Raw genomic sequence first — 11,292 nt, 5'->3', positions numbered from 1 at the left:
TTATTATTATTAGTGTGTCTTAGAAATATAGAAGATGAAAGTTTCTCATGCATAACTGGCTGCTAACAATTCCCCTTCCATAATTTTCCACGTGGGCTGAAATTCACAGGTGCTGCTGCTGCCTAGTCCACTTCCTTCTGCTGGGGGGGGGGGCACGTGAAAGACCCTGTCATGCTTTAAGCGTATTCATTCTAAATCTTCTGAATGGCATGTTCCAAAAACGGAACCAACCTCGTGATGACTTGCCACAGGATCTTGTCAATCTATCATCTTTCCCTCTCTCTTTCTCACACACTACTGCTTACTATATCTGTCCCAGGGATTCTTATAATCTGCCACAGTATTAATTTCTGCCACCTCTGCTGGTACGTTATTGCAGGCATCTGCCACTACTCTCTCAGTAATGAGGTAGCTTCTCATGTTTCCTCTCGGTCTTCAGTTTCATACTAGCTACTCCTTCAGACTTGAAGAAAGGGTTATAAGGAGATGTTAAATATAGAGAGGGATGTGATGAGAAGTTGTGGAAAGGGGAAGGAGAGAGGCCACAGTGCCCCCATTAGAAGGAAAATAACCAAAAATGTATCAGGACCACTTTGGCTCCTTGTGAGTCAGGCCCACTTTGGCCCCTTGTGATCTTGGGCAAGTCATGTAACCCTCCAGTGCCTCAGGTACAAGCTTAATGTGTAAGCTCTCTAGGGACAGGAGAATACCTACTGTAACTGAATATAACTTGCCTTGTGTTACAACCAATAAAGGTGAGAGCTGAATCCAAAATTACTTCCCTTCCCTACTTCCGTCCTCATTTGCACAAGCTTCAAACCCTTTAAAATCCTAAGTAGCAACATTCTAGAGCTCAGATTGTGATGTCATAATGCCTCATTCCACCAATGCCTAAGCTCCGTCCTCATCTGCACAAGCCTCAAACACTTTAGAATCCTAAGTAGCAACATTCCAGAGCTCAGATTGTGATGTCATAATGCCTAATTCCACCAATGCCTAAGCTCCGTCCTCATCTGCACAAGCCTCAAACACTTTAGAATCCTAAGTAGCAACATTCTAGAGCTCAGATTGTGATGTCATAATGCCTCATTCCACCAATGCCTAAGCTCCGTCCTCATCTGCACAAGCCTCAAATGCTTTAAAATCTTAAGCGTTTGAGGCTTGTGCAGTTAAGGCAGAGCTTACAGGAATGGGGCAGGGACAACGACAGCGACAAAACTCATGAGGACGGGACAGGGAAATTGACTTCCTGCGGGGACAGGGACAAATTTGTCCCCGTGTTATTCTCTAACAAGAATATTATCGATGTCTAGGGTCTCATGATCCCTGTCTAACTCCTTAATGGACCTTTTACTAAAATGCATTAAGAAATAAGCTTAGCACATTTTAACAAGGAACTTTCATATGGCCCAGAAATAGGACTCTTTTTTTTTTATTATTCTTTGCAGGTCCCACTCTAATTTTTCCAATAACATACAAGACCTGCAAAAATATAATGTGGAAACATTTACTGCTTCTTAAACACGAGGTACTATATATGTCCATGTTAAGTCTGTATTATCCAGTTAGTGTATGCTAATGAGAACTTGGTAGCTGGACATCACTTCCACACCCTTTCTCCACCCATGATATTCTCCCTCCCCCCAAAACTAACAACAACAAAAAAAATAGCGTGCGATTAGTGCGTGCTGACAGGCAAATTATGGCAAAATGCTTTCATGTGTTTTGCAGTAAGCCTTTTTCCCATGTTAATTGTACTGCAGGTCAAAATTTCTTGATGTTGGGGGACTTGAATATTCAAGTTCAATCAATGCTGGGGATGAGCAAGGTATGGAGGATATATCTTTTATACAGAGGGTGGATGCAGTCCTATCCTGGATCTACTACTACGATTTATCATTTCTAAAGCGTTGAGAAGCGTACGCAGCGCTATACATTCAAAAGATGGTCCCCGCTAAGAAGAGCTTACAATCTAATTTGGACAGACAAACAGGACATATGAGGGGGGGGGAGGGAGTGGTTTTTTTTTTTTTTTTTGCAGAGAATGAAACTGAGCTTAGAGGGTAAGATGTCAATCTCTCATGTTAGGATCAGTGCAGCGATGGTGTCTGTGGCAGGTGCTAAGCTTTGGAATGCGTTGCCTGGAATTTTGCGACACTGTACTGGGAGGATGAATTGTAAGAAAATGCTGAAATTGTTTGTTAGCGCTTTCCTGTGTTAGTTCTTTTTCGGTTTTTTTTTTTATAAGAGCTGTTCTGCAATGTGGCGTTTAACTTGTTATGATCGTAATCTGTGTAAACCGTATAGTTAATATACGGTATATACATTTTTAAATAAATAAATTTTATGGCGAGGGCTTTTAGCTTGGATTTGCATCCTGCTAGAGACAGCTCCTGATGTATGGCAGTTTGTTGAACGCATACGGCGCATCAGGATAGAAGGGACAAAGTCTGCAGTAGGCAGTGGAGGAGAAGGGTATGGATAGGAGAGACTTGCCCGATGAACGGCGTTCACGGGTGGGAGAATAGGGGGAGAGAAGTGTGGAGACATATTGGGGGACTGTAGAGTGAGTGCACTGGTAGGTCAGTAAGAGGAGTTTGAACTGTATTCGGAAATGGATGGGGAGCCAGTCAAGTGACTTAGGAAAGGGGTATGTGGGTGTGGTGGCTCTCACGGAACGTAAGCATGGATTGAAGGGGGAGCGAGATGGTTGCATCATGACATCAAGTAAGAAAGGTTGGTGCTATTAGTCCAACATAATCAGGATTCTGAAAGGGGTAAACCAGCCAGATACCCTTGATGGTCGGTATACCAAACTATAAATATATAAATGACATAAGAACATAAGAACATAAGAAATGCAATCACCAGATCAGATCGAAGTCCATCTTGTCCGGCGATTCGCGCACGCGGCGGCCCATTTAAGTACACCTATTGGGAAACCCGGATTTCCCGTATCCCTCAATATGGTTTTCAAGAAGATGTGCATCCAACTTGCACTTGAAACCCAGAACAGTAGTCTCCGCCACCACCTCCTCCGGGAGAGCATTCCAAGCGCCAACCACTCGCTGTGAGAAACAGAACTTCCTGACATTTGTCCTGAACCTGCTGCCACTCAGCTTCAGGCTGTGGCCCCGTGTACGTGTGACTTCCGAAAATGTTAACAATGCTTCTTCCTGGTCTATTTTATCAAATCCTTTTAATATTTTAAAAGTCTCTATCAGATCCCCTCGCAGTCTTCTCTTCTCTAGGGTGAACAGACCCAGTTTTCTGAGACGTTCCTTGTAGCTCAAATTCTCCATACCTTTGACTAGTTTGACAATGGAGGACCTTTCCGGACTAGCACAAAACCAATTTCTTTTTAGATCCGCAATAGAGAATGACATGGTGGTTGTTACCCGCGGCTAGCCGCAGGTATCCTGCCAAAACGGTGACCAAAAAAAAAAGGTCACCGCGAGTTCGGGGACATGGCCATTCACCGCCCCGTGGAGCGGTGAATGGTAGCATGGGTCGGTGAACAAGTAGTGAACGTGTGGTGAACGAGCGTTCGATCTGGCAGCCCACTCTCTTCCGCAGGCCGTCCATGCATCTCCCTCCCTCCTTTTCCCTTACCTTTTCTTCGTGAAACTGACGATTTCTATAAGGCTACGAGCAGTATTATAGCCGGAGCCTTGAAGTCGTGTCGCGTTGCCTGCTGGAAAAAGTCTCCTCTGACGCAACTTCCTGTTTCCAGTTGCATCAGAGGAGACATTTCTAGCAGGCAACCCGATGCGACTTCAAGGCTCCGGCTGTAATACAGCTCGTAGCCTTATAGAAATCGCCAGTTTCAAGAAGAAAAGGTAAGGGAGGGAGGGAGGGAAATGCACGGCTGGCTGGCGGGAGGGAGCTGCTGGACCGCGTGAAGGGTGCTGGGGATGGGGGGATGGAGAGGAGAAGACGCTGAAGACGGGGATGGTGAAAGAGACAGCGGGGACGGTGACGGGGCGGTGAAGGGGACGGCAGAGACAGGGATGGGGCGGTGAAAGGACCAGCGGGGACAGGGCGGTGCAGAGGATGGTGGTCCGGGGACGGGACGGTGATGGGGACAGAATTTTTCCCCGTGTCATTCTCTAATCCACAATTCATCAAGTCGTTAGGATTCGAGCACAAGTTAACGGCACCTATCAACTACAACAGGGCACTGAAAGGATCCTCTTAACTTCTGTAAATTCGGTGAACGTGGTTTCTGGCCTAGGGTAAGACGCCATACTGCTGTTCTTATATTTGTTAACTACCTTTGACTCGGTTGATCATCTGCTGTCTTTAGAGCAGTTGACTCAAACTGGGCTAGTAGGGAGCTGCTCTTTTTTAAGGGGAAGAAAGCAAATGGTATGGATGAGGGGGATGCAGTGGGAGCTTGGAAACTCCATTGTGGGATCCCTCAAGATTCTGTCTTCCTGCTGTTCTTGTCTAATGCATATTTGAGTTCTTCAGTTCTAGTGATACAACAGTTGGGTTAAGTACCATATAAGAACATAAGAAATGCCTTCACCGGATCAGACCTTAGGTCCATCTAGTCCGGCGACCTGCACAAGCGGAGGCTAAGCTAGGTGTTCCCTGATGATCACCATGTTTACCCGTATCCCTCAATGTGATTCGCAAGAAGGTGCGCATCCAACTTGCTCTTGAAACCTAGAATGCTGGTCTCCGTCACAACCTCCTCCGGGAGAGCATTCCAAGCGTCCACCACTCGCTGTGTGAAGCAGAACTTCCTGACATTTGTCCTAGGCCTGCTGCCCCTCAGTTTCAGACCATGTCCTCTTGTCCGAGACGCATTTGACAACGTGAATAACGGTGATTCTTGCTCTATTTTGTCGAATTCTTTTAGTATTTTAAAAGTCTCTATCATATCCCCTTGCAGTCTTCTCTTCTTGAAGGTGAACAACCCCAGTTTTCCAAGGCGTTCCTGGTAGCTTAAGTTCTCCATACTTTTTACTAGCTTCGTGGCTCGTCTCTGCACCCTCTCCAGCAGTGTAATATATCCTTCTTTAGGTAGGGAGACCAGTGTTAGTTACATGTCATGCTGGTGACATGTAACTATATATTCTTGGTAGCAATACAAAAAATAATGATGCCAGCTGTAGTGATGGCTTGGCTGGCAAACCAACGTTTAGAACTCAATTCTGTTAAAACAAATTTTGTGGGCAAAGGAGATAGTTCCTAATAGTAAAATCAGGAGGTAGTTTTTATTTAAGATATCCTTGCAAATGTGTAGTTAAATATAAATCCTTGAAATATGTGTTCTTTGAACCGTCACACTTAACCACATTTCTGTCCTTAAAACGCCTCGAAGGGGTGTAAAGTTTGAACTCTTAGTAATTAAAATTCTGGTATCAGAGGTTGGAACTTTGTTTTCTTAAAGACTTTTCTTATTTTTCTGAGGTAAATCCGCTCATGTAATCAAGGTTCTTAATTATAATGTGGACTTGAGAAGGAGTAGCTTATGTATTATTTTCTTGATATAGAATTCTTACTTTTAGTAAGCCAGTGGTCTCAAACTCGCGGCCCAGGGACCACATGCGGCCTGCCAGGTAATATTTTGAGGTCCGCGGTATGTTTATCATAATCACAAAAGAAAAATAAAACAGTTTCCTGATCATATGTCTCTTTAGCTATAAATGACAATATTATTATTACGACTTAGCTAAAAGGAAAGATTTATAAACTATAAAGAGTTTTTACCTCATGCAAAATTGTCATTTCTTTAATAAGACATTAACTATTTTTTCTGAGGCCCTCCAAGTACCTACAAATCCCAAATGTGGCCCTGCAAAGGGTTTGAGTTTGAGACCACTGGTGTAAGCTGTACCTTCTTTTCTGTACAAGATTAATTTATGTTTAAAATTGATAAATAAATGATAATTTTAAAAAAAGAAGTTGAAAGAACAAAAAGAAAAAAATTGAATGGATCAACAAGGAGTCTGACTGTGTTATGAGTGGACCCTATCACTATCAATTGAATGCTTCTAGTTTGGGTAGCTAGTAATCTTAAAATAGACTACCGGTATATTCTTAAAATCACAGTGACCCAGGCCTAAATTGAAAGAGATTCTTTTTCCCTTGCTAAGCACCGTGGCTGCCTGTCCATCTCCCTGGCAGGTCCTCCTGGATCTCTTGGCACCTGCTGACTGAAGGCTCACTGTCTCACTCTCTGTCCCTTAGGCATATTCTACATGCATGCCACGAGTTCCCCCGAGACACAAGAACATGATCTGCGAGCGCTCAATCACCAGAGCTGCCCCCAGCAGCGTGCTGGTACAGCTTTGGTCTCTTGGAGTAGCAGTCCAGTTCCGAGCCCCAAGGCAAGAGCAACATGGAGTTCTTGGGAGCCCATGTAGCCTTCCGATCACGTTGGCACAAGACGGATGATGGGCTTTGCAGGCACAGCATGTCTTTTATCCTGCACAAGACCATCCACACGGACTTCTTTGAGAGTTACTTGTACCTGCTGGAGAAGTATCCATTAGGTGAGAACCTTTCACTGCTGCTGTGCCGAGCTATCCCACTTGCATTACAGAACCTTTTTTGCTTGTGCTTGTAGGGTCCAAGTTTACGCATCAGGTAGGATTAGAATTGAAAATAGTGGGCTGATGCTCAAGTGTATCATTTTTGCTCAATTGAAGATTTTCAATTCTTATATGGACAGTATCAAGCCAAAAGCCCTACTAAAGCCCGGTATTATCCAGAGAAGGAGGGACTGGATTTGGGGCAGGGAGGGAGGGTGCTTCATTTAGAAGCAAAATTTGGCACTACAAGACCACCTGCTAGGAGTTTATAAAGGAGGCTAAGGGCTCTTTTTAAACCGTGTCGAGCTCCACTTCCGTGGAGATGATGCGGTATATAAACTTAAGGTTTAGTTTATTTAGTAAAAGGAGCCCTAAGTGTTTACTTTCCTGTATAAAATATTAGAGTAACTGGTCGGTTCCCACATTTTGCCCTTTCACTGATATTATTTAATATTTTTGTAGCCCCTGGCCTCCTGTGGCTGTTTATATGTACAGGAGGCAGGCCAGAAGGACACTATCAGATAAAAGGAGAGTAAACAGGACAAATAGAAATTCCCCCTTCACCGATCCTCAGAGTTAATATATAGAAGTAGTCAGCTGCTTAGAGAAATTCTCTGCCAGCTCCTACAAAATTATTAACCAGAGACAGACAAGGTGTCTCTCGCTCTGCTCCAAAACTGCAGATACTTCTTATATTCCTGCTCAATTACTTTGCAAAAAACAGCCCTATGTTCGAGGGGGGGGTGCTGAAAAGTTCTCAGCCCAACTAACTTCATTTGGGACAGTCTCCGTCGAGGGCTATACATGTATTCCAGCGAGTTTCCACTTTTTTCATTCAGTACTTTTCCGACAGAATGAAAAAAGGGGAAACTCGCTAGACTACATGTATAGCCCTCGATGGAGACTGCCCCAACTTTGCTGAATGGGCTGAGAACTTTGTCTTTTTGTCGTGTTTCTCTTTTGCACAATCTGTACGTGCCTCCTGTCTCTTTCCTGGCCTGCCTGTCCCTGCTCTGTCTCAATGTGCAAATCCTGGGCTTTCTCTCTCAACATGCAAATCGCATGCTGCCTGCCCCGTCTCTTTTAGAGATCTGCACGGGAACGGGGACGACGGGAATCCCGCAGGACCAGCAGGGATCCCGCGGGTTCCCCCTTCGGGTCATGGGGATCCCGTGGGGACGCCCCCTAGGGTCGCGGGGATCCTGTGGGGTTGGATGTACTCGCGAGGCTCGTCTTCTCCCTACCTGCCCTGCCGCAGCACACAGCCGATCGGAAGTCTTCCACGATGTCAGCGCTGACATCGGAGGGAGGGCTTAAGCCAGTGATCTCAAACTCAAACCCTTTGCAGGGCCTCATTTTGGATTTGTAGGTACTTGGAGGGCCGCAGAAAAAATAGTTAATGTCTTATTAAAGAAACTAGTCTTTAAGCCCGTTACATTAACGGGTGCTAGAATAGATGTGTCTGTCTGTCTGTGTTTCTTTATCTCTCTCTCCTTGGCCACTGTCTGTGTCCTTCTGTCTTCCCCCCTCCCCCCCCCCCCCGAGCAAAGCTGTCTGCCCCCAGCACACACATCCCCCCCAAAGCAGCCCCCTTTCCCTCTCCCTATCTCTCCATTGCCCCTTCTGTCTCCCCCCAGCACACCCCTCCCCCCAAAGCAGCCCCCTTTCCCCCTGGCCCCCAGTATTGATACGCTTTTTACCCTCCCTCCAAGAGGTAAAACTCTTTATAGTTTTACCTATCTTTCCTTTTGGCTAAGTCTTAATAATAATAATATTGTATTTTATAGCTAAAGAGACATATGACCAAGAAACTGTTTTATTTTAATTTTGTGATTATGATAAACATATTGAGGGCCTCAAAATAGTATCTGGCGGGCCGCATGTGGCCCCCGGGCCACGTGTTTGAGACCACTGGCTTAAGCAAAGCCCTCCCTTCCTCCCTCCCAAGCTGGCTGAATATCAGACCTAAGGTGCACAAAGATTCCTTGCAGGAGATTACAGCTTTTGCCAAAGGCTTTCATTTCTGGCAACATTTGGAAGGGAGAAATAAAATTGCACAGAAAATATTTTGCAAGCAAATGTTTTGTGCTATGTATGCAGCAGAAGCACTTTAGCGAAACCATTAAATTTGGTCTGAATCAGGAAATATTGCCATAGTGGGGTAAACAGTCAAAAGAGCGATTCCTCCTCAGAATCTCATTATTAATTCAACCGTTCAACGATTTCCTGTTATTATTTGTACTATGAGCAAAGCAGAATGTTTCGTGTAATTACAAATTTTCTGATAGTAATGAATTCACATTGTTTTAAGTTCTACTTGGGGCTTTTATTCTTAGGTGTTTCTAAATTTACATTTAGGTGTTTATTTTCCAACTACCGTATTTTCACGCATATAACGCGCACCCGTGTAAAACGCGCACACGGGTATAGCGCGCGGGGAACACATATTTATGTTTAAAAAATTTAATATAGCGCGGACACGCGTATACCGCGCATGCTAAAACCTCCTCCCGCTTACTCCGAACCGGCATCCTCCCCCCCCCCCGCTCGCTTACCCGCGTTTTACAACTTTTTTTTTCAATCCGATCCGGCATCCCCCCTGCGAACCGGCATCCTCCCCCCTCGCTCGCGTCACCCCCTCTCCCCCGCGATCCTACATCCCCCCAGCACCAAACATCTCTTACCCGATTGGGCACCGGCACCAGCACCAATGCACAGGACGTGCCAGTGCCCGAAGATTCTCGATCTCGGAGAGAGCGAGACCAGAAGGCTTTGAGCATGCGCAAATGCTCAAAGCCTAGTTCAGCCCGGCGCAGGAAGAAGGATTATCTCTCCTGCATCGCACCGCCCAGCCCAGCCCAGCCCAGCCCAAACCAACGAGGGAGGATCTTCGGGCACTGGCACGTCCTGTGCATTGGTGCTGGTGCCGGTGCCCAATCGGGTAAGAGATGTTTGGTGCTGGGGGGATGTAGGATCGCGGGGGAGGGGGGTTGACGCGAGCTGGGGGGGGGGGGAGGATGCCGGTTCGCAGGGGGGATGCCGATCGGATTGGAAAAAAAAAGTTGTAAAACGCGCTCACGCGTATAACGCGCAAGGTTATGCACGGTTTGTAAAATCGTGTATAACGCGCGCGTTATATGCGTGAAAATACGGTAATTTGTATTTCATGAGGGTATTTAGTGATGTTTTCCCATATTTTCTGGCGGAATCAAAAATGTACATTTTTATCACTTTAGGACTCATCAGTGCTGAAAAAGTACAAAACTGACATAAGACAAGCCAGGACAGGGGTGAAAAGATACTAGGGGAAATAGTGTTTTCCCAGTATTTACCAAATAAACCTCTATGTTAATTTTTATTTTATGCATTAGGATACTTTAAAAGAGTTTATTGGTTAATATCTAACATTGGAAGCCCTAAATATACTGCATCAATGTCTCTCATGCTGATCTGGAAGCATCTTTCTGAGAAACACAACATGCTAGGATCTCTCAGTACATGGGAAACCCCAGGTTGATTTTTTGACTACAGCTGTTTGACTTTAATTTGCCAGCATGGAAGTTGAGAGAAAGGTAAAGTGGTTGGGACTTGGTGTACAGTAAACCCCCCCGTGAATTCACGGTTCAAAAATCACGGACTCAGTAATTCGCGGTATTTTCCGACCGCCTCTTCCTGGTACTAAAGTCACGGTTACGTCAACCAGGAGCTGCTTTGACACGCTATCTGGCGTATCAAAGCAGCTCCCGATTGGTGTAACCATGACTTTAGTACCAGGAAAAGGTGGTCGAAAAATGTGCCCGGCTTCGTAAGTACAATTTAAGCACCCGCCGGCGCCCCAGCTGCCCTCTCCTGCCTTCGCGGTTTTTCAAAATTTGCGGGGGTTCCTGGAACAGAACCCCCACGAATTTTAGGGGGAGTACTGTACTGCTTTTTCTATGTGGTTTACACAATGAAAGCAGTTCATATATTTTAGACAGGGACTTATTTTGTACCTGGGCCAATGAAGCGTTAAGTGATCTCCCCCGAGTCACAAGTTGCTGTAGTGGCAATCAACCTCAGGTTGCCAGTATACCACTCCTGATTTCTGCATCTAGATTTCCTGTATGTTTCTGATGAGGTGGTGAAGGCTGAAAGTTCCAGAGAGGGGAGCGAAAGGACTGGGCAAGTGCTCAATCCTGTTCCTCAGATGTCCATTCGTAGCTTTACCACCAGATAAGGACAGGTTGTTCACCCACTCCAAGGTAGAGAGAACGAGAGGGCACTCTTTAAAGTTGAAAGGGGATAGATTCCGTACGAACGTAAGGAAGTTCTTCTTCACCCAGAGAGTGGTGGAAAACTGGAACGCTCTTCCAGAGGCTGTTATAGGGGAAAACAGCCTCCAGGGATTCAAGACAAAGTAGATAAAGACAGGTTGTTCACACTCTCCAAGGTAGGGAGAACGAGAGGGCACTCTCTAAAGCTAAAAGGGGACAGATTCCGTACAAACGTAAGGAAGTTCTTCTTCACCCAAAGAGTGGTAGAAAACTGGAACGCTCTTCCAGAGGCTGTTATAGGGGAAAACAGCCTCCAGGGATTCCAGACAAAGTAGATAAAGACAGGTTGTTCAACCTCTCCAAGGTAGAGAGAACGAGAGGGCACTCTCTAAAGTTGAAAGGGGATAGATTCCGTACGAACGTAAGGAAGTTCTTCTTCACCCAGAGAGTGGTAGAAAACTGGAACGCTCTTCCAGAGGCTTTTATAGGGGAAA

This window comes from Geotrypetes seraphini, chromosome 10, assembly GCF_902459505.1.
Source record: "Geotrypetes seraphini chromosome 10, aGeoSer1.1, whole genome shotgun sequence".
Taxonomy (NCBI): Eukaryota; Metazoa; Chordata; class Amphibia; order Gymnophiona; family Dermophiidae; genus Geotrypetes; species Geotrypetes seraphini.
This window is presented reverse-complemented; position numbering follows the sequence as displayed.